This window comes from Amblyomma mixtum, chromosome 4 (genome assembly GCF_055824585.1).
Source record: "Amblyomma mixtum isolate Tamu chromosome 4, ASM5582458v1, whole genome shotgun sequence".
Classification (NCBI taxonomy): domain Eukaryota; kingdom Metazoa; phylum Arthropoda; class Arachnida; order Ixodida; family Ixodidae; genus Amblyomma; species Amblyomma mixtum.
The window spans coordinates 64,400,233-64,424,500 of NC_143015.1; the positions used below are offsets into that span (position 1 = coordinate 64,400,233).

The 24,268-nt window shown below is 46.9% G+C and overlaps 1 protein-coding gene across 1 annotated transcript in view; it reads left to right on the forward strand.

Moving 5' to 3' along the window:
* The first annotated feature begins 18,432 nt into the window (after window positions 1-18,432).
* LOC149346629 (uncharacterized) overlaps window positions 18,433-24,268 on the forward strand; it is a 72,900-nt gene continuing 67,064 nt past the window's right edge. Inside the window, exon 1 of the mRNA XM_089541402.1 lies at window positions 18,433-18,548. The gene's annotated coding sequence lies outside the window, so the exon portion shown is untranslated. The remainder of the gene's footprint in view (window positions 18,549-24,268) is intronic.

Here is a 24,268-nt window from a genome sequence, read left to right on the forward strand (position 1 = left end):
AGGAGCTTTTTTTTTTCGTTTTTGTTCTTTGGTGAAATACTCCTCAAAACGTATCCTTCGCGAAAGTTCCGTGTGATCTCAATGATGATGGCGCACGTTGAAATTATATTTAGTTGGACAAAATGGCAATCCACTCTTCACAATCTTTTTGTCACTATAATTTAGGCATTGCGAAATATTTGCTACATGGCTGTCATCGTCCTGCAGTGTCAACAGCGTTTCTCCTGGCTCTGTCAACATTTAAGGTGGTTGTTTAGCTGTCTAGTTGCCTCTTTTTTTCGAGTGGGATCTCAGCTTCGTTTACGTTGCTGTTTATCGTGAAGCTTACGTTTCTTCCTCGCCACAAAATCTGCCAGTGCCTGTCTTTCGTCGGCTTTTAGTACTATATTACAGAGTCGGTTTTTAAAAGAACTCAGTGTTCTACAACGTTGTTTTAAAATAGCTCTGAATGGCAGTGATGAGAAATCTGAAACCTTTTGCCATCGAGTAAGCATCAGTACAAGCGCACTAAGGGAGCACCTGACATAAATTTTAGTAATCTCGGTATTGCTGTGTGCTGCAAGTACAATTTGTAAGTCTGTAAGTGGAATATGCAGTCGGTTTGTTTTGTGCTTAGTTTCTGGCAACCAGGAATTCTCGTCTTGTGGGCTCAGTAGGGTTAGTGCTGCCAGTTTTCAGTCAGTTATGCTTGTTCCGTGTGTACCTCCCGGCAAGCTCTGCTACTACCTCATCGAAACTGGTCTTCACTCTTTCATTTAATTTTACATCTCCTGCATTCAGTTCCTCTTTTCCAAACTCGAACCTCGTGGTACATTTCTCCAATAAGAAGAAAAAAAAACTGGCGGGGGCTTAGCTTTGGTTAAGCCTGGTAGGTTGCGAAAGCGAGCGCAGCGCCTCTAACGGAAGGAACGCGGCGCGCCGCGTCTAAAGACGGAATGCAGTGCGCCGCGTCTACAGGTCACGCGTGGCTATTGGCCGCCGCTGCGCGACGACTCGACTTGGTAGCCCATCTCTCACCCTTGTATGACGTCATGCTATGACGTCATTAGGCATGGCGTGACGTCAGAGGTGATTCTAAATGTCACGCGTGGCTACCGGCCGCCGCTGCGCAACGACTCAACTTCGTAGCCCATCTCTCACCCTTGTATGACATCACGCTAAGACGTCACTAGGAATTGCATGATGTCACAGGTCATTCTAAATGTCACGCGTGGATACCGGCCGACGGTGCTCGACGACTCGATATGGTAGCCCATCTCTCACCCTGGTATGATCTCAGAGGTCATTCTAAAGGTCAAACGTGGCTACCGGCCGCTGCTACGCGAAAGGCCGTTCATGAGCGTAGTATTGCTTTCGCAACAAAACTCCTGCTGTGTGTTACGTCTTTAGGGGCTTCAAACACGTAGGTGTGTCTGAGAAGGGAGTGCGGTGTGATTTAGTAGGCAGTTTCAATTTCACGTACGTACGAACATCGTGTTTGCAAATGTCAGAAGTACTCGTAGCCTACGCGCATGTCGTCTGAAACCTTTCTAGTTACATGTATGCGAAGAATACCGCGCGTTGTCCCTGCAGAGACAGCTACTAACAAATACAGACATTGCTGCAGCCACTCCAATAAAAGACGAGTGAAAATCAAGCCAGTCGAACTGTGTAGGAACATTGTTATGACGTCGACAAGGCTAATTTCTCAGGCTGAGCAGCCGAAAAATCGCCCTTCTATGTGAAAAATAACAGATATTTTGCACTCGAAACTTTATGCGAGGGTACGAAAGGGTACATTTAACGCGAATTCAACAATCCCTCGACACAATCACGCCGAGGGATTAGCGACGATGCTTTTATCGCTCTGAAGCGGGTGGGCAGGACGCAGCCATGTCCGACACTATGTCTGCAAGCAACGCAAAGAAAGCAATGTAAAAATCGGAATCTCACATACGCGCGTAAGGCTCGAATTAGAGAAAAAAAATAGCGCAAACCACGCACACCACGAGAAAGGAACGAGGACGAGACACAAGCGCTTGTGTCTCGTCCTCGTTCCTTTCTCGTGGTGTGCATGGTTTCCACTATTTCTTCTCTAATTCAAGAATGCACCAACTAGCCCGAAAAGAGGTGTTAGTGGAGTCCGTGACTCACGCAGACCCTTTGCGTTCTGCGCATGCGGACTGGTCACCCGTAAAAGCTCTGCGTACGTGAAGCTTCCGCGCACGTGAAGCTATGGCTGTCTGCTGACTGTTGTATTCCTACGTGCTGTACCGCTAGTGTTGGATTCACGACCTCCGTCTGTGTGCAAGTGTAGCAGGTCTCCGGAGTGAAGATTCGTGGAGGACCCGGAGGTTGTCAAGCTCCATCTGTTTTAAAGTGCCACCGGTCTAGCAGTGCGGGTTCGCGAGCGTTCCTTCGAGTTGTCGCTGTTGTGACTGGTCTGCTATTCAGCGCTGGATTTGAGCGGCAGAGCATGTAGGTCCACTTATTGCACATTTCAGGTAGTCTGCCATTACGGAGACGCCTCTGAAATTTCGATACATAGCTGGCCAGGTGCGCCTAGGGGTCTTGATGAATCTCAGCGTGGTGTATAATTTTGACGTCTTTTAGATACTGCACCATGCCCAGCAAGAAATTATTGGCTTTTAAATGAACGCTGTGCGTGCGCTGACAATTGACCCTACACCCCTCCCTACCCTTCCTCTTCTAATCCTCTTTTTTCTTTTGTAACGAAAGCTACATTGGCCACAGTTTCGCCGTTTCGCGTACATCCAACAGGCGCAGTTCTGCGCATGCGCGAGGAGCCGAGTGACGTCACAGCGCGCAGCCGGAGCACGCTTTGCCGCTCGCCTTGCCGCCGCTCCGACGGCTCCGCTTCGCCAGCTGTGCGCATGCGCGAGGAGTCAAGTGACGTCACTACGCGCGCCGCCGCCTCACCAGCTGTGCGCATGCTCAAGGAGGCTGCGTCGCCGTATAAATGCAGGGTGATACAGCCGCGGGGTATAGCCGCTTGTCACAGAGAAGGAGGGTCGGGCCGCTGCCGAGTGGCGCTGAAGGCTGGAGAATCTGAACTCGTCCGACCTCGAGGTGTCGGCCTGGCAGCTGGCCGCCGAGAACAGGAACGAACGGACGGCGCAAGGCCAAGCGCGAGGCTGAGACGCCGGAGCAGAGGGAGGAACGCCTGGGCAAGAGAGGACGTCGGTACGTGGAGCGGCGTGCCCTGGCCTCGCTGGAATACGATGCGGCAATGGAGGGCGACGTGAAGGCCCGCCGTCTTTAATGTAGCTACAGTTAGTCGTAACACGGGAGGAGAAACCAAAGCTAAACAATTGCACGTAACCGCGAGGAGCAAGAAAAGCTAAACGAAAAGGTGTAACCAAGTTAAACCTGTACCTCTCTTCTTGCACTCTATCCTCTTATCTTTTAGTTCTCCTCTATCTGCAAGCGGCAGCGGCAGGCCCATGCACATTCCTTTTCACAAAAACAACAGTTTTCTGCCATTTCTTTTATTTTATTTTGTTCTCACCTACTTTCATCTTAAGCTCTGCCGCACCTGCCCCCGTATCTCGTCACTTTCGCGTATGGGACCACTCTCAAGAGAAAGAGAGATTTTAGTTGTGCACTTCTGTGAGGGGCGGAGGTGCACAAATTCGGATTTTTGAGGGGAACATTGAAGACCGCAGCGGCGGGCGTAGCGGTCTACTATCGTCGCCGCTGTTTGCAGGCTTGTTTCAATGTCTCCTGTGCTGCCCTGCGTGGCCCACAGAGTGATGTCATCGGCGTACAGGGCGTGCTGCACGCCGGCAACACCGTCCAGCTGTGCCGGCCGGTGCATCATAGCCAGATTGAAGTACTAGGACTCTACATCCACAAACACAGGCGGCCAGACAGTACATTGGCCAAACTCCGTAAGGTGGGGGACCAGGTGGGCCGCATGATCCGCCGGGTTTCCAACAAACGCGGGGGGTTACGAAATAAGGATTCCTTGCGGGTGGCAAACGCCTTTGTAACCAGTCGAATTATCTATTCGACTCCTTATCTCCACCTACGGAAACAAGAGGAGGATGCGCTTGAGGTCATCTTTCACAAAATTATTAAGCGTGCCCTTGGCCTCCCCATCACTACTTCAAACAGCCGGCTTAGGGCTCTAGGGAGCTGAATACTTTCCGGGAGCTCCGGGAGGCGCACCTTACAAACCAGTACACGGGCTTGTCGCTAACGGAGTCGTGTCGCCGCCTTCTTGTTCGACTCCATATCCAACACACCCACACCCCTCCAATAGAAGACAGGTTTCGCATCCCAGAACTGTGCAGACGTGCCCTCCACGTGCGGCCTTTTCCAGCAACTATGTCACACGAAGACCATAATGGTCGGCGCCTGGCACGAGCGGAAGCGCTAGCCCGATATTATGGCAACAAAACAGGTGTATACTACGTGGACGCCTCCGGTCCTCACCACGGGGCATGGTACACGGTCGCGGTTGTTCGCATCAGCAACACAGTTAACGGCCTCACCTTCCGAGCCAGCAGTGCAACACAAGCAGAAGAGGTCGCGATTGCTCTCGCGGCCTCACATTCTGATTCAAAATACATAATCACCGACTCGCGAGGGGCCTGTCGGAACGTCGAACAAGGCTGCACTCCCTTCCTAGCCTATCAAATCTACCAAAATTGCAAACGGGATACGGACCCCGCTCACCGTTACCTTATATGGGCCCCTGATCATCTGGGGTTGGCAGGAAACGAGGCAGCAGACGCAGCCGCCCGCGTGCTCTCTCACCGGGCTGTTTTCTCCTCCCCATCCGATCAGGAACCCGATTTTAATCCGGTCTATACATTCAAAGATTTTACAACATATTATCAAAATTGTCATCGCCTTTACCCTAGCCCATGTAAAGGCCTGAAGAAGGTGGATGAGGGGCTCCTTCTCCGCCTTCTCACCAATACATTGCAGTACCCGGCAGCGCTAAAACATTTTGACTCCTCCTTTAGCGGCAGCTGCCCACACTGTAGTGCAGTGTCTTCTGACACCTATCACATGGTGTGGGCCTGCCCCTCCAACTCCGCCATATCCCCCATCCCCAATCCAACCCGGGAGGACTGGGAGGCGACCCTGCTCGGCTGCCACGACTTACAGGCCCAACAAGACTTAGTCGGGCGCGCCCGGGCGGCGGCCACCGCCACTGGGGTCCCATACTAGGGACCTCCCCCTAGTGTTTGCAAGGATCGGTCCCTTACGGGCTGATCCAAACATACCTCCTGTTCATTCTTAATAAATGTTTTCACCACCACCACCTGCTCCTACCATTTCGCAGGAAACATCGCTTCCACACTCCCTCTCCCCATCCTTTTTCTCTTTCTCTGCAACCATCTTTTTTCTTCGCTCCCTGGTATTTCATTCTGCCTTAGTTCTCAGTTATGTTCTAGTTTATCCAGATCAGCCCAACTACCCATACCATGCCACCTGTCACAGCTGTCCATGTGTGGACATATCCCTCCAAGCCCATGCATTTTCGCTCTCTCTCTCCATCATCCCTACGCTATCTCGTCAGATGTCAGCTTTGTGCCAGTCGGATACAGACTGTAATAGAGAGATTCAGGCCCGCGCAAAACCAGGGACGCCGCGAGTGATGGCGGTGGCTGTTTTTCGCTTGAAACAGCCATGCTTGAACGAACTTAACCAGCGAGTTTGCTAGCATTTATGGCGGATGCGTTGAGCCTATCCCGACGGCACGCGCTCGACCTCATGGAGAACTGGTATGCAGTTAAGGCACCGCTCACGTGGTGTCTTCACTTTTTCGTACACATGTAAAAGTGGAAGTATCAAGAAAAAACCTGCACATTTTGCCGCCTTTGTTGTATTGGTCTTCACTCAACCGAGCAGCGCTGCAAGAAGCCCAAATTTTCGTGGAGAAAAATGGTAACGTAATATCAACGAGTATTGCCAAAACTCGGCGCCTTTTCATGCGCAACATTACTCAAGCACCGCAAATTGTCTGTCGAAGAAGTTATTACGCAATATAAGATCAAAACCTCACTTTGTAATAACGAGCGTTCCATTTTTGCAGTACACAGCTTCGCAAGGCTTTTTCATATAGACCAACTTTCCATACGGGATAGTTTTATTCGATGCTTCATGATGACAATACTCTGTAAAGAAATCAGAATTAGCTCCATCCTTCCATTTGACGATCGTGTAGCTTTTAGACAAAATGCTTAAGGAAGCTCTTGTGGTTACTATCAAGGAAAGTTTGCTTCGAAACAATATATTCACTAGGGAAAACGAGCTAAGTCTAATGGAGGTGTCAGTGCAGGTTCCTGTTTCGAGAAACCGCGAACCTTTACTAAGACCTACTTTCTATATGGAATAACATTGCAGAAAACAAAAAGAACACCTGTCACAGTCCATTTCCTTGCATACACCGTGACTCCTCTGGCATCCTACCCACACAGGCGTAAATTGCGTGCTGCTTGGAACAACATATTTCTCAGCTTCCTGTCCCTTTTTCATTCAGCATCCGAATATTATCACTTGACTTCTGTAACTACTTCATGAAACTTGTTACGCGCAAGGTGCCTGGCGAATTGCATGTCAAAAAAAAATTACATCTGTGGCAGTCCAGTTCGCTAGAAAGATTATTCCTCTGTACAATTGGGAAAATAAGAGGCCATGACGCGTCGCTGTTGACTCAGATGGGTCCCTGCAATAAAAAGGGTCACCTAATGGTCCGAGAATGACGTTCCATTTTGCGCGCCCCTGGCTGCTCGTCTTGAAGTATTTGCTCTGCCTCCCTTGTGATTAACCGATCTCTCAACGTGAGTTGAAATATTGGTGAGCTCATTGGCATATGCCGGCTCTCTGATAAGGAGCCATGAAGCTACATTTCTTTCTGGATTTTACCTGCAGCTCGCTACTGCTGTCTGGCGAAGCGTAGCTTCTCGTGTCAAGGCGTAGGACTGAAGCACAATCATTTTTTTTACGCAACTTTTTTTGCCGTTTCTTGCTCTCCTGGATACTTCTGTTCCCAAAAGTACGTGCCAAGCAAAAAAGAATGTCCCCACAAAACTTTGCGAAAAACAAGCTGCTTGACGCTTGCTGGGTACTGGGTAAAGGTTATAACCATGGAGGAAAAAAAACTAAGGAGGGAGCATGACGTCACGCGGCCAGCGTTCGCAAGCCGAGTGTTTTGAAGTCGTTTTCTCCCTCAGTTTTTCGCTCTCCGAGCCGGTCCTTTATGTTTTGATTCCGGTATGTTTTAGTGCGCGCGTATGCGCGACATGCGGCGCGGGCGTCTACACCAAGGAAGTTGATCTACAGTTAGTCTGCCGCGCTAATCGGCGCATGCGCGCGCGCAGCGGGACTAGACTTTACCGCACGCTATCACGTGGTGTGATCACGGGGGGACACACTTTCTTTTTTTTTGCTATATCTTTACTTGTTAAGACTAGGCTTCAAGGTTGTCGCCGGACGCTCCCTCCTCAGTTTTTTTTCCTCCATGGTTATAACCTAACAAGATAGTCGTGGTAACTTCGCAAATTTATCAGCAATTCTGACAGCTCCTAGTTGCCATCGTTATAGCTAGAGGCCTAAAACGCTCCAATGGGAGAAGTTATATTTTATTGCAGACATGGGGCTATTTTATTCCACCCGATATATCTCGCCGCTTCTCCCCCGCACATGTGGAAGACAGTGGCATGTCACTGCGTCGCCTAACGCTTTTACTAAACCATTAAAAGTTCAAACAATGGGCGGCTAAAAGACGAAGAAAATTCACCGCTCTCTAAGTGGTAGAAGATCAGGACCTTTAAGGAATTCACTCTTCCGATATCCTTTTTTTTTTCTGGTGTCTGCAAATAGAACAAAGGCTAGGGTCTACGTTGTTAAATGCTGCGCTTTTCGAAAGAAAGAAAAATTCGCTTACACTCAAATTTTTAAAAAGCAGCTGCAGCATCATAGGCTGCAGGCAATTAACCCATTGCTGCTACTCGCACATATGCGCCGCGCTGTCGCCGATGGTACATACTTCCACTGCAACGCACAGGCGGGGAGGTTCTGAGATCTAACCTTCGCTACTGCCATGCATTGAGTTTTGGCAGCAAAGATATAGCCGTTCAATTCTTACCACTCGCCACATTGTAGCACAAAAGCACCAAACAACGGTACCGACTTTCTGGCAGCGAGCACAACAAAGAGAATAAAAAGAGAAAAATAAACTTCTGTTTCAGCATTCGCAGTGAAGGTTGTTTGCAGCAATAGTCGAACATACTCTGAATATTCATAAACAAATTGAATTCGTCGTTCATCAAGCTCTTAGCTACGCTATTTGTATTCGATTCAGTGCTCAATAAAAGTATTCGCACACCACTTATAATCAACGCGAAGTCAACATGATTCGCATTTGCTCCCGTCATTAAAAAATTCCTATTCGCGCAGCCACAATACATAACAAAGTTTTTATATTCATAAGTTTTCATATAGAAGACATCGCTTACTTCTCTTTCGCGTGCGGTGTGCGACACTGGCGCAAAGAAAAACTGCCGCCAACATTACTAAAAATATCTTGGCCATCTTTGCTTGAGTCCTCTTGATATTCCTGCAAAAAAGAGCGATAAAAGGAATGATGAAAGCACTCAGAGCACGTATACGCGTACATTATTTTTGTATATGCTGGAGTGGAAATGCGTTGTGATCGGGCACCTCGTGAACATGAGGCGATAATAAATAATAGTATGTGCTCGCGTTGAATTATATACAAATTTAATTTCTGTCATGCAGAGTTGTAAAAGTAGATTACCTTTGATATTTGCGCTAAAAACTGGTTATGAACTAATCATTTACAACTTGCCAAATTTTGTTTGGTTCAGTGTTGCATAAATTACATGAAGATTTTCAACGTTTGGCGAATTCTACAATAAATTATTGGAATATAAATTATCGAATTGTACTAAGAACTGTGTTTGTTATAACGGTTTAAGAGTTCATAGAAGCCAGTGGTGCTTAGCAGATGAAATCGGTCTCGCTCGCAGTTCAGGCAACCTGGGGGATGGCAAGGAAGGTAATTGGTTCTCGCACCCTCCTACTTATGGAGATTGAAATTAAAATTTGCACCACAGTAGGCATCGTAGGTGCTATTATGAGATACTTAGAGGAGGTTGTGTTTTCCGGCAGTTCCTGTCAGTACGATTCTGTTATCATGCCCCTGTCGGAACAAGAAAATTGCGATTTGTTTCTGTTTCGCCTACTTCACCGCACCTCCTGGTGACAAGCGGATGTTTCGAAGGTGGTCAAATTGTGTGAAGCATAGCCAAACGAAACTGGTTTGTTTTCACCGGTGGTAGTTTGAATCCCGTTCATATATAAGGGCTTTTCTTCTCGGTATGACCGACCGACCGACTGACTGACTGACTGACTGACTGACTGATTTATTTATTTATTTATTTATTTATTTATTTATTTATTTATTTATTTATTTATTTATTTATTTATTTATTTATTTATTTATTTATTTATTTATTTATTTATTTATTTATTTATTTATTTATTTATTTATTTATTTATTTATTTGCCGTAGCCGCGTTTCGAAGGAGACGAAGCGCAAAAGGCGCCCGTAGCTGTGCGATGTCAGTACCCGTTAAAGATCCCCGGTGGTGGTCGAAATTATTCCCGAAGCCTCCACTAGGGCACCTCCTCCTTCGTTTCTTAGCTTGACCCCGCATCAAAAAGAGGCAAGAAGCCCAAAGCACCGGAGGGACAGGCTAACCCTATCCCTGCCATAGTTAAGGGCTCCCGACACCCCGTTACGGCTCCCTCCTCTATAGACTGTCATGATGACAGTTCCAATGCATAATCTTACAGTCTGGCAGTGGAACCACCTGTGATTTGGCCCGACGCGTCACGTGATCCATCAAATGCTGTCCTGCACTACAGGACCCGACACCCTTGTCCTGCAGGAACCCTCAAACCCACTAACCTTCCCCGGCTGTGCACCTGTTCTGCCACATCCCCCACACCCCTCGGGTAGCAATTCTGGTTCTTCGTTGAATCACCACCATCTCCCATTCCATAGTGATAGAAGACATTGATCACCTTCTTATTGAGCTTGTGCCGCAATACGCTCGAGCGAACAGTCTCTTTATCCTAAATGTATGGAGCCACCCTAAGTGCCTTCAAGGTAACTTCGAACGCCTCTTTACACTCGCGAAGCGCATAGCCAACAAGCGCCCTTACCCGTCGTGGGAGACTTTAACGCCCCGCATACAGCCCGGGGTTACCCATACGACACACCGAAAGGACGTTGGGTATGGTTAGCAGCGCAACAAGCCGATCTCTTTCTGCTTACCGACCCTACCTTTCCTACACGCATGGGAAACAGTCTCTGTAAAGACACTATGCCAGACCTCACGTTCGCACATCGCCTCCCTCACGCCACATGGTGCAACACAATAGAATCTAGGTAGTGACCATTTCATCATTGAGATTCTCTAACACATTCAACTACACCGCAAAACTCCCAAAGGCTCCACTCACAAAGTGGGACTCTTTCCGCTCATGTAGAGTAGCCCCTACTTTCGCCCCCATCACGGACATCACCGAATGGCCTGAGCAGCTACAAAGCGATGTCCGATCCGTAACTCATCCCCTGCCAGAGGACTGACCCAGCGACACAACTGACTCCCACTTCTTAACCATATGGGAGCCTGAAACAGGCCTGGAGCGACACTGGCAATGGCAGCGAAGGAACCGGACACTTAAGCGTCGCCTAGCCCGCCTTAACAGGCAGCGAATCTTTCACGTCAAAACAGGGAATCGATCTGCAACAAGCTTGATGGCAGTATGAGTCTGCCTCAGAACTGCAACCTCCCTAGGCACTCAATAGACTCCACTCAGATTAAGACTACCCAGAAACAACCCTCATCCTAGTCATGCATACTTCCAATATGCCTCCACCAGACCTCATCCAAGAACTTCGAAATCAATACTTCCCCACGGGCCCTCCTGCAACCCAACCTGAATATGCAGGCCACCTAAAGACCAGATTGAGCTACCCATTACAGAAGCAGAGGTCCAGGATGAACTCCAGAGACTTAACATGTCCACAGCCCCCGGCCCAGATGGGACACATAACAACGCTCTCAGGAATCTGAACGCAATATTCACTGCTGCACATACAGAATATATTAATGAGTGCTGGCAGCTGGGCACCCTCCCACCGCAATGGAAAGAGGCCAAAATCATCTTCATACCCAAACCTGGCAAACCTCTGCTCACCTCTAACCTCAGACCCATCTCCCTCACATCTTCTGTTGGAAAACTCATGGAGCATGTACGCCAGAGCAGGCTTTGCCAATACCTAGAAAGCAACAATCTCATGCCCACTAGCATGTTTTCATTTTGACCAGAGCTTTCCACACAGGACGTCATCGTACAGCTAAAACATAACATTCCTGACTCACAAACCTCCGACACCAAAGCTATCCTAGCGGTGGATCTCAGTAAGGCATTTGATAACGTTGCTCACTCAAATATGCTAGAAAACTTTACGACCCTGGGAGTTGGCGCCAGGATGTACAGCTACATCCGGGACTTCCTCAGCCAACGCACAGCCACGCTTACCTTCGGCGACCACCGCCTGCCAAGTATCACGCAGGGAGCACGAGGAACGCGCCAGAGAGCCGTCCTCTCCCTTATTTTATTCAACATAGCACTTCTTCACTTACCTCAACAGCTAGCTTAAATTCCCGACATCTATCCAGCCTCTACGCGGACGACATCACTGTCTGGGCCAACCGTGGCAGTGATGCCAAAATAGAACACCTACAACTGGCGCTAACAACCACTGACGTACATGTATGGGAGCGTGGCCTGACTTGCTCCCCTTCAAAATCAGAGCTCTTTCTCTACCGGCCCAAGCAACAAGAGACAGTCAATGCACTCATCTCCCTCACTCTGGGTACCCATTACATCCCACCAGTACAAAAAATCTGCTTGGCCTAGTTCTCCACTCCTACGGTGCGCACAGAGAAGTCATAAAGACACTTCAAAAGCACGCTCAATAGACCACTCGACTGATTCGCCGCGTAGCGAACGGGCAGGGCTGGCCTTCACGAGCGAAATATGCCTCACCCAGGCTTACATCATAAGCCGCACCACATATACCCTTCCATACCTACCCCTCAACCAGAAGGAGAGGACCGGGTAAATGCGCTCCTACGTAGCTGCACAAGAACGGCTCTGAGCCTTCCCCCAGCACATCCAACGACCGACTCCTCACACTCAACGTACAAAACACCTTTTGAGGAGCTCACAGAAACTGTCTTCACAGCACAAATATCCCGTTTATCCAACACAGAGGCTGGTCGTAGTTCATTGTACCAGTTAAGCCTGACACCAGTTATAGAGCCTATAGAGGCGCTCCCCCTTTTCTGCTACCCTCCGCTCTAACCTAACGTAACCCAAGTTGAACTTAGCAAAGCGCAATAAAAAGACAGGGACAAGAAGAAGACGCACGCAGGACAAACGCTTGACATCAACTAGTTATTTACTCGGGAAAAAACACATATATACAGATACATAGAGGGCGGAAACCAATTATAAACCAAGCAAAGAATCGGCTTTATCACATGTGTGTTTAGCGTGAACAGGCATCAAGGTGAGCAATTTCCTTGCGTGATAAGGTGAGGGAAGGAGTGCTGATGCAATTTTCAGCTTTATTTTCAATGCGATAAGCCTCTATAATTTCTCTGTCAAGCCTCTTTTTTCCTTTACCGCACGTGTGTGTGGCATTGAACTGCGGCTCATTTGCCTTACATTTTTTACATGACTTGCAGTGTTCTGCTAGGTGCCCATCCGTTGCTACAGCTTGCACAGCACGACGGTGTTCCCTCAACCTATCGTTCAGGCCTGTCTGGCCAATGCACGACTTCTTGCACGAGAGCGGAATCTCGTAGACCACCCCTGTAACGCTCTCGTGCAAGAAGTCGTACATTGGCCAGACAGGCAGGTGCCTGAACGATAGGTTGAGGGAACACCATCGTGCTGTGCAAGCTGTAGCAACGGATGGGCACCTAGCAGAACACTGCAAGTCATGTAAAAAATGTAAGGCAAATGAGCCGCAGTTCAATGCCACACACACGTGCGGTAAAGGAAAAAAGAGGCTTGACAGAGAAATTATAGAGGCTTATCGCATTGTAAAAAAAGCTGAAAATTGTATCAGCACTCCTTCCCTGACCTTATCACGCAAGGAAGTTGCTTACCTTGATGCCTGTTCACGCTAAGCACACATGTGATAAAGCCGATTCTTTGCTTGGTTTATAATTTGTTTCCGCCCTCTATGTATCTGTATATATGTGTTTTTCCCGAGTAAAGAACGAGTTGCTGTCAAGCGTTTGTCCTGCGTGCTTCTTATTGTCCCTGTCTTTTTATTGCGCTTTGCTAAGTTCAACATGTATTACCAACTCGCCCAACTTTCTGCATTCCTTAACGTAACCCCCATCTCCAAGAACGTGCACCCTGAGCGAGACAGGGAAAGCGTAGCAGCAAGGTCTCGGCCCTCCCCAAACAGTATAGCGAGGACCGTGAGGTAGTCTACGTGGACGCAGCGGAATACACGAAAGGCTCGCGCATGGCCCTCGCGGTAGCCGACAATAATGCAAAGCTTGCGCCTCCAGCTCAATCATTAGCAATTCAACCACAGAGGCTGAAGAGACAGCCATTGCGCTTGCTCTCATGTCTGCATGTGCCACAAAAATTATCTCTCATCCAAATTTGCCATTTAAAATTATGCCAAGGGCTACACATCCAGCACCGCTCCTCGCTTACTACGTTTCTGGCAACCCCGGTGCCTCATAACCCTCATCTGGACGAAAGCACATGCTGGCCTCCCTGGCAAAGAGGAGGCTCATTCCCTAGCCTGAGGTCTCACATTCCGGGCAGGAGGATTCCAGCCCCCTCTCCAGGGCCTCGGAGCACCTGTTCTCCTTCCGTGATATTGACAAACGAAGGAAATACGCACCCCCAGCTCCATCCCTCACCATAGCACAGGCTGCACATTGGCGATAAATACAAACCCGTACTGCTCCATACCCAATACTGCTGCATGCCCGATACCCACACCAATTCCTGTCATCATGCAAACTTTGCGGCAAACCCGGAGACTTCTTACACACCATTCTCACATGCCCCACCTTCTCTTATTCCCCATCACCAACCGTGGCGGACTCTTACTGGGAGTTTCTTCTGACCACTTAAGACCAGCGCCGAATCATCTCCAGCGCTCACAGAAGGATTGCGCTCCAGGGGCTATCCTTCGCGTTGTAAGGGTGCCTCCTGCTCACATTCAGGAGGCATCCAAGTGCCATGTAGGGGACTTCGCCCCCACTATTTATATCATTGGCAATAAACGTCTTCACCACCACAACATCCTTCCTTTCTTCTCTCACTCCCACCTTCCTCCCTTCCATTACGGCGCGGTTCAGGTGTCTACCTAGTTATGTGAGACGGATACTGCGCCATTTCCATTTCCTCAAAAACCAATATCCGTTTTATTCAGAAAAAAAAACTTCATAAACTGTGCGAAAAAAATGAATTCGGTTTTTAACTTTTTTAAACAAGGATGGCGCAGCGCTGTATCGTCTTGCCTTTCTTTGTCCATGTCTTAGGAGTCCGCTGTGTTTTTCCCACAAGATGAACTACCAACTAGCCCGCTCTTCCACCCTTGCAGGCTGCTGATGTTGATACTAGCCCCAAAGTGCATCCAGTATCACAGGTACTGCGTTTGAAAAGGTTTGTGATGGTGCAGACGACGCGTGTCGCGCTGATTTTCATAAGACATTGCGGCAAGCGAAGCAGCCCGCGCAGTGTTTGGTAAGGCGCCGGTGCAAGTGATGCTCAAGCTTTCGTTAAAAACGGAAGCGTCCTGTGGTTAAATCGCAGTGTTGCCAGAACAAAAAAACGTTCGACAAAACAGTGTATACCGCAGAGGAGTGGAGCAAGAGGTGAATATTATAGTTCCTCCACTTGCCTGTCCGCTACACAAACCACAGAAATACCATTCGCACCAGTTGCGGTATAAACAACAGCAGCTATCAAGTGACCAATTTTTGAGGCTGTGAAGTGGAACACCATATTTGCTCCCTCTTAAAGGCTCAAAGTACTTTGAATTGGCTGCCACAACAGATTTGTATCTAGCACTGCAAACATCTTAATAGGCTCTTATTCCGCCAGATGCGAATATTCTTTCAAAATATATCTTTAAGTTTGCTAGGAGTAATACGAAAATGTACTCACGGTACCTTCAGATCAACCGTATCAGAAGGCGAAGTTGGTTATTTCTGCTGGAATGGAAGACTCAGCCTGCGCATTTATTTGCGTCTTCCACAGGGTTCTCCTTGCAGCTATCAGAATGAAATGCTCGTCTGCCGTCAGGGTTTTAAGTACTTGATTTTTATTTTTCATTTTAATGTCATATCAGCATTCCTAAACCATATAGGAGTTTACTGTCCTGATGGATAATTTGACGCTATAGGCCTTTCGTATGCGCTTTTAAATGTCACCTTTGGTACGTCAGGTGACCTTCTGTAGTTAGTTAACGTTACTGCTGTAGCGCTCTTCCTTTGCCCCTAACGAACAAAAATAAAAGTTGCAGTGAGAGTGAAAGGGTCGAGCTGTGTCTCTGATTTTGGAAAAGTTTAAAATATACCATTGTAAATGAGCTGTAATTTTATGGTATTGCTTTTAAACGAGGTCGGGGGCCTGAACAGATAAGAATAAATGCACTGATATTGGACCCTCCCAGCCTGAAACTTTGAGGCAACCTATGCTGACTAATATAAGAATTACACAGAAATAAACGTTACCCTTCCTTGAAAGCAAAGCATATCCATATTTACGACAAATTGTGGTTCAACGAAACTTTTTAATAAGTCCACGTGTCCTTCATGCTTGTTCAGTTGTCCTAAATAGCCTACTAGGAGTTCCTAGCAGCAATTACTAGATTCTTAGCTCTCGTCCACCACCTGCTGTGGCTCAGATCAGAATCGTGCATGGATACAGCGGGTACCCACCCTGGGGGCCGAGGTACCCGGGTTCGAACCAACCACGGTGAATGCGCTTCGATGAGGCGAAATGCAAAGGCGCCCGTGTGCTGTGCGACATCAGTGAAGGTTAAGGATCCCCAGGTGGTCCAAATTATTCCGAAGGCTACCACTACTGTACCTCTTTCTTCCAGGACGCAGCACCATTGACAACGTTATTTATTTTTATTTATTTATTTATAGATACTGCGATCTTGTACAGATCATAGCAGGGTGGGACAAAACAAAATACAAGCATATAAACACACACAAATTCACAACATTTACAGGCACTTTTCAAACAGAAGTAAAGAATTTTGATTAACAGTCTCGCTATTAAGTTTATTCCAATCAGTAATTGTCCTCGGAAAAAAAGAATATTTAAAGCAGTTATTTCGCGCGTTTAAAGGGGTGATTGTTAGTGCATGCCTTTGTCTCGTGTTATAACCTGAGGAGTAAGAAAAATAATTAGAGGTATCAACTTTATAATGTCCTTTTATAAGCTGGAAAAAAAACTTTAGTCGACAAACACGATTGCGCTCAGTGACGGGGGGTAACCCACTTCGCCTCACGAGCTCACTTACAGATGCACGGCCATATGAGTTAAAAACAAATCTAGCTACTTTATGCTGTATTCGCTCTAATTTCTGAATGTTTGTTAACGTGAAAGGGTCCCAAATGATTACGGCATATTCTAGTAACGGACGGATAAGGGAATTGTACGCCAATAGACGAACACTAGGTGGGGATGACTTTAGGGAGCGCCTCAAGAAAAATAGTTTCCGCATTGAGTTTGCTACTACAGCGTCTATATGTTTTGACCATGAAAGGTTGTTAGTAATCCATAGGCCCAAATATTTATACTCTGTCACTTCTAATAATGATATGCTGTTAGTACCGTACACATAATGAAGAGGCATTTTCTTGTTTGTAATTTTCATGAACACGGTTTTTTCAAAATTAATGCACATCTGCCATTTGTTGCACCACGCAACCACCTTCGCTAGGTCATTATTCAGACGCACCTGGTCGTCAACTGAAGACACCATTTGATACAGGATGCAGTCATCCGCGTACAGCCTCACGCGAACTGAAAGATCTGCCACAATGTCATTAATAAACAAAAGAAATAAGAGTGGTCCCAAAACAGATCCCTGGGGGACGCCAGACATAACCCGGACACTGCTAGAAGAAATATTGTTCAGAGTGACGAACTGACATCTGTTCGAGAGATAAGCTTTAATCCATGCAAGTATCCTGTCGTTTTTAATGTAATAACTTAATTTATGAATTAGTTTGTTATGTGACACCTTATCGAATGCTTTACGGAAATCCATGAATATTGCGTCTGTTTGTTTTCCCTGGTTAATCGACTGAGCAAAGTCATGCACAGTTTCAACTAACTGTGTACTTGTGGAAAACCCACGCCTGAAACCATGCTGAAAATCGGTAAGTACTTTGTGCTGTTCCAAGAAACCTAATATATGTTTATGAATTATATGTTCTAAAAGTTTACAAGATGTGGAAGTTAGAGATATGGGTCGGTAATTCTCGATGTGTGCTTTTTTTCCGGTTTTGTGCAGAGGTTTAATCGCGGCTGTCCTCCAGTCATCCGGTAAAGATCCGTCATGTAAAGATCTGTTGAATATTACTGTCAAGTACTTTGCGCACCACTCCGCATAGCGCTTCAAAAAGGTGTTTGGTATGTTATCGGGACCTGCTGATTTTTTGACATCAAGGTTCAAAAGCAAGTTACAAACACCAGTCTCTGAAATTACAACATCAGATATGGCAGGGAGTGCTGCAGAAAAGTTGGGCAGGCATCCATTATCCTCTGTGAATACTGACTGAAAAAATTTGTTGAACGCAGAACAAACAACAGCCTCATCACGCACACATTTGCCGTCTACTATGAATTCGTTCGTGGAAGAAGATTTGGGCGTGATTTGGCGCCAGAATCTCTCGGGAGACGTTTTAATGAACGAGGGCAGGAGCGTTCCGTAATACTTTTCTTTGTCGCAAATTATTGCCCGTGTCAACTGTGTTAAACACAGCAAAGCAGACCGGTCTATGACCATTGCTGTGTTTCTTGACGTAAAAGGAGCATTTGATAACCTTACACATGAGGCAATTCACTCAGCTTTACAATCAATTGGCATTAGTGTACGAATGTCCACTAATGCCAATGCCAGTTGGCAGCAGCGGTTGCGGCCTGGAGCACGCATTCTGAACTGTTTCTTTCCGCCTTTACAGATCACAGCTGCAAGGAACTACCGGCAAGAAAACTTCATCTACCCTGGCTGCAGCGCTTATCGCCCCAAGAAAAAGCATCGTGGCGGTGGCCGTGTCTACTGCCTACTGTCTACCACAGCGCGCCTGCGCGGGACACCAAGCCCCTTGGTTAAAAAGCCCTGCAAGAAGCACCTTCGCATCAGTTGGCAGCAGCGGTTGCGGCCTGGAGCACGCATTCTGAACTGTTTCTTTCCGCCTGTACAGGTTGGTGATTTCTATGCCCTCTTAAATAGTCGGATAAACACTCGGCCGTAGCTTCTGCTGCCATATTCCTGTTCATGCACATACATTGTTTTTGTGTGTTCCCGTGCGGACTGTTTCACTCGCGATCTTGTTTTCGCTTATCTCCGTGTTGCACCACGCTCTGGTGGTAGCAATGACAGGAAAGCAAGAGCTCGCTAAACTTTTCGAAGACCTTAAACGTGAGTTCAAGAATCAATTTAGAGAACTGCGCGAATGCCTGGAAAGAGACTTAAGGAAAGAAATCAGAGAAATGAAGGGATTTTTGGAATTTGCGAACAAGAGCTATGAGGAAATGAAAACATCTGTTAGTGAGCTGAAAAACGAAAATTCTGATCTAAGAGACGCATTGCAGGGTCTGGAAAAGGACCGAGATGCCCTGCTCGCAAAACTTAAGGATCAAGAAGTAAGGTTGATGCAAAATGAACAGCATGCCAGGTGTTTCAACATAGAAATCAAAGGTGTACCAACGGAGCCAGCAGAAAACACCCTGGATATAGCCAGAAAACTTGCAGATGCACTTGATGTACCTTTAGAGGATTCTGATGTTGAAATTTGCCACCGGGTTAGGACAAGTGGAAACGCTGATAGTCCTAATATTATGGTGCAGTTCAAACACAGAGCCAAGCGTGACTGTTTCCTAGAGAAAGCAAGAAAAAAACGGCTGACAACAGAAGATATACAGTTAGAGTTGCAGCCCAGTACTCCGATTTACATCAATGAACACTTATCTCCTCCCATGAAACGCTTGTTTGGAGCGGTCAACAGCAAAAAGAAAGAACTCGGCTGGAAGTATGCCTGGTATCGAAACGGCAAGATTTTCGCCCGGAAATCAGAAGGCAGTCTCATTGTCCCCATTTGCCATCTTGATGATTTGCAGAAAATGACTTAGGAACAACAAATGTGTTCATCTTTTCTGGTGGCTCCTTATTTAAAATATGGGTTATCTGCCGTCCGAGGTAAAAGATTTTATATCAGATAAAAAACCAGCAATGACATTTTTTCATCAAAATGTTCGATCGCTTGCACATAAGACAGATGAACTGACCATGTTAATACATAGCTTTAGGATACCGATTACAGTCATAATGTTAACCGAAACTTGGTTAACGCCTACATCACAATTGTTCCGGCTTTCTGGTTATCAGTCGTTCTTCTGTAGTCGACATGATAAGCGAGGGGGCGGTGTAGCGCTTTTGCTCAAAGATGATATTGTTGCTGAACCAGTCGACGATTTCACCGCTATAACTTCTGATTATGAGGTATTAACACTACAAAACCGTACAAACTTGTTCTCTGTTGTGTACAGACCACCATCAGGCGATGCCACCCGCTTTCTTGCTTTCGTTGAAAAGCTTTTTAGTTATGCAACAGAAGAAAAAATGAATCTAGTTTTAGGAGGTGACGTCAATATAAATATGCTGTCATCTTCTCCGCTGCAAAAGGATTTCCAGACTCTAATTACAACTTGCGGTTTTTCGAATACAATTTCTACAGCAACACGCGTGACTGTTGACAGTGCCTCCTTATTGGATGTATTCATATCAAATATTAATATTCATTCGTTAAAGGCCGACGTTCTGTACACTGATATCAGTGACCATCTAGGCATCATTTTACTAGTAAGTAAGATCAATCATTTGATTCAGAAAACTAAGGAACCAGTTTATGTTCAGTCAATCACGCCATCAAATCTGGAGGCTTTTCGCCACGCCATTGCTCAGCAAACTTGGGATAGCCTTTATTGCGCACAAGACAGTGACTCTGCATATTCCGCTTTTATTAATATTTTTAAACCATTATATGATACACACTTTCCACGCAAAAAAATTACAAGGCCATCAAAAGCGCGGTAACCTTGGCTGACCCCTGAGCTTCTTGACATGATTAAACAAAAACATTTTTTATATGCCAAATTTGTAAAATCTAGAGATGAAGCCTTACTTAAGAAGTTTAAGAAATACAGAAACAGTTTAACAAAAACACTTAGAGCAGCCAAAGATGCTTATTTTTTAGCAATATTTAGTGACCCTGCTAACCAGCGAAGTGATGTACTTTGGCGCAAATTGAATGCTTTGTTACAGCCTAGCCCCTACTCAGCTATTCCTGATATATTGAAACATGATGGGCAGCAAATTTCTGGAGATGCAGTACCAGACGCATTTAATGACGTTTTTACTCAAGCACCGCAACAGGACTTAGAACACAGCCTCACTAACTACGCTCAGTTTCTTCCAGTAAACAGGAATGGAGCATCGCTTTTCCTTGCTCCCACTACCTCTCTTGAAGTTTTTTCATGTATCAGAGCTACAAGCAATAGCAAGTCACTAGATGCCGATGGTATCCAGATTCGCCCTGTAAAGTTTGTGCTCGATATTATAAGCCCTATTCTTGCCCATGTGTATAACATAATATTATCAACAGGTACCTTTCCTAAGAGGATGCAAATCACCCGCGTTGTTCCCGTCTTCAAGCGCGGTGATAAAACTGCACTGAATAATTATCGGCCTATATCAATAGTTCCAGTATTTTCTAAGGGCATTGAGAAGATAATGCATGAGCGATTACTCTCATTCTTCAACCGCCACCATTTGATTGCAGACTTTCAACATGGTTTTAGAAAGCATCGCTCTACGGAAACAGCCCTCCTGAGCCAAAAAGAAATAATTTTAGACACGTTCAGGTGTAAGCATATGGCGTTAGGCATATATATAGACTTCTCTAAGGCTTTTGATTTCATTAACCATTCCATTCTTCTTAACAAATTAGAAATGTATGGTGTGCGTGGAATCGCCCACTCGCTTTTGTCATCTTATCTGTCCCACAGGTCACAGTTTGTAGATGCCAATAACGCAATATCTTCACGGAAGGCAGTTACCACTGGTGTGCCGCAAGGAAGCATTTTGGGCCCACTTTTATTCTTAATTTACATAAATGACATTGCAAGCTGCACAGATAATGCTACATTCGTTTCGTATGCCGATGACACAACCATTTTTATTACAGGCAACGTGGAAACAGATCTAGAAATAAAGGCTAATAAAACGCTGTCTGACTTAGAACGCTGGTCCGCGATAAACTGTTTAAAAATCAACCCGAAGAAAACAAAAGTAATCTTGTACACGCCTAGAGGTAAGATGTTGACAATATGAATTTGTGTCTGGGCAGTGAGCAGTTAGAGATAGTGGACTCCGTTAACATCCTTGGGGTGCATTTTTCAAAGCACCTTACCTGGAATGAGCATGTCGATCACCTACAATCAAAATTGTCATCTGCCATTGGTGTCATTGCTCGTCTGCGTCGCATTCTCCCGACCAAGGTAAAATTAATGTTGTACAATGCACTGGTGGTATCTGTCATGCAGTATTGCATTGTGGTGTGGGGCACAACTGGCGTGACAAACTTGCAGAAACTACATTTGCTACAAAAAAGAGCTGTACGTTACATAGCTGATGTCCATTATACATACTCCACAAAACCACTTTTTCCAAAATATGAAATTCTTCCTGTGTTTTGTTTTTATATTTACAGGTTGATGTTGTGCTACAAAGGTTTTGTAAAGTTTGGCATTGATTACATAACTCATCTGGCAAAACTCCAAGAAAACACAAATATTCGTCAGACCCGACATAAAGAAATGTGGTTTGTACACACCCCGAGAACCTCCTATGATGAACAATCTGTATCTTATACATTACCTTCGCTGTTAAACTTACTAGACCGACAAAATTTTGATCCCTCCAGAAACCGAAACTGTCGCATTAAACGTTTTTGTCAACTTCTTCATTCGCAAGACTAAACCATGCCTTCCTATTCGCCTAATTTTGTTCACTAATGTTGCTTATGTGTGTTGATTTATCTGTATTACCTTTTGTTGCTCTCCGATTGATTGCCGTCTTGTTTCATTCTGTATTACCCGTTGCTTTGTGATATTTTTTCATTTTTGTGTAAGACTGGCCGTCATCCTGCTGTCATGCCAACTAACAAGGGGTCGGGACCTCGTCAAGCTGTTCGAGCTTTTAGTCCCGTACTCCTCCTTTTCTAAGGGAATAAAATGATTGATTGAATGTATAACTGGCTGCGTGACTATCTCCACGAAAGATCGATTTTTAAGTGAACAAGTGAAGGTGACACAGCTCTGCATTAAATATCTCGCGGAGTACCTCAGGGAGCGATACTAAGACCCACCCTTTGCTTGCCAGCGACCGCTGAAATCTCCCTTTCTGCAGATGACATCTGTGTATGGTGTTTCGGACGCAATAAGCGCATTGCGCATGCCTGACTACAGAGGGCAATAGGTGTATCGAGTCATTCTTAAGGGTCAGTTATCTCCCCCATACTCTTCAACATAGCTATGATAGGCCTAGCTCGAAAACTAGAGAAGATCGAAGGCATCAGGCATGCAATGTATGCTGACGATATAACAGTCTGCACAAACACGGGCTGTCTCGGAGAGAAGGAAGAAAGGCTACAGCAAGCGGCCTCTTGTGTAGACAGTTCACCGCCTGTGTCTTGGCCACTCCCCCGTAGTGGGTATGTGCCATTCTACTTGAGGCCAACCAACCAACCAACCAGCAATACCTCGCAGAAAAAGGACTCGCATGCTCGACCTAGAAATCGGAACTGCTGAGAGTCTGGAGAGGCAAGCAAAAGTGAGCTGTCCCAACTAACGAGGAGCCGAAACTCAAGGTATACCTGGAAGGGACGCCCATACCGAAAAGTACAACGGTAAGAATCTTCGGCATATGGGTTCAAACCAACCAGCGCAGTACTCACACTTTCACCCTGCTCAAAGCAACAGCGCTACAAGTCGCACGCATGATCACCCGCATCACCAACAGGCGACATGGCATGCGTGAAGAGGACACACTAAAACTAGTCAGAAACCTGGTAGTTAGCCGAATCACGTACGTACAGATTACCCTGTGTGATGCGCCACCAGCGCCCTTCAGCACTAGCGGCCGCCTGACGCTCGCTCAGGCGAGAGAAGAAAAAGAAGAGAGACGCGGGGCGCGGCGCAAGCGGCGCGAGGAGACGAGCTTGGGCAACGGAGCAGGCGAGGTCACGGCTGAACGGCTTCTTGAACCCGGGTGACCAGGCCTGGGGAAGCTGTCCTTGCCCAGTTCAGGGCAACCAGGAGCCTGCTGTCTCCTGTCTCCTGCCTGCCTCTCGCTGCCACGGAGAGCGGACGCCGTGCCGGGCACAGGCAGGTGCAGCCTGCCCGGAGATCCTGCCGGCCTTGCTGTCGGATCGCGCCTGCCGTCCCGTGGCTGGGACCCCCCTGCGGTGAAAGGGTGCCTTCCTGGCCATGCCCTGGTGTCCAGACCTGGGCGGCCGTCTCCTCTCTGGTGCGTCGTCAGGGCCACTGGTGCTGGTGCTCCGCGCCCGACTTCCGGCCGCGGGGAGAACAGCCCTGCGGAGGTACTTGGCCCCGGCGCCTTTCTGGCGACGGGCATCGGAATCTCACACCGGAGCCACCCTCGACCCTCGGCCACACAGCTCCCTACCCAGCAGTGACTGCTCTCCTGTGTTAAGTAAAACCGTTTTTGTTATATCTACAGACGTGCTCGGTCTGGGACGATTTTCTGGATCCTCCGGGGCCCCACCTCGGAGGACGCTCGAACCTGCTGGGGGCCTTTTCCCCTCACACCCTGTCAGTGCCTTAACCAAAGTGAAATACAACA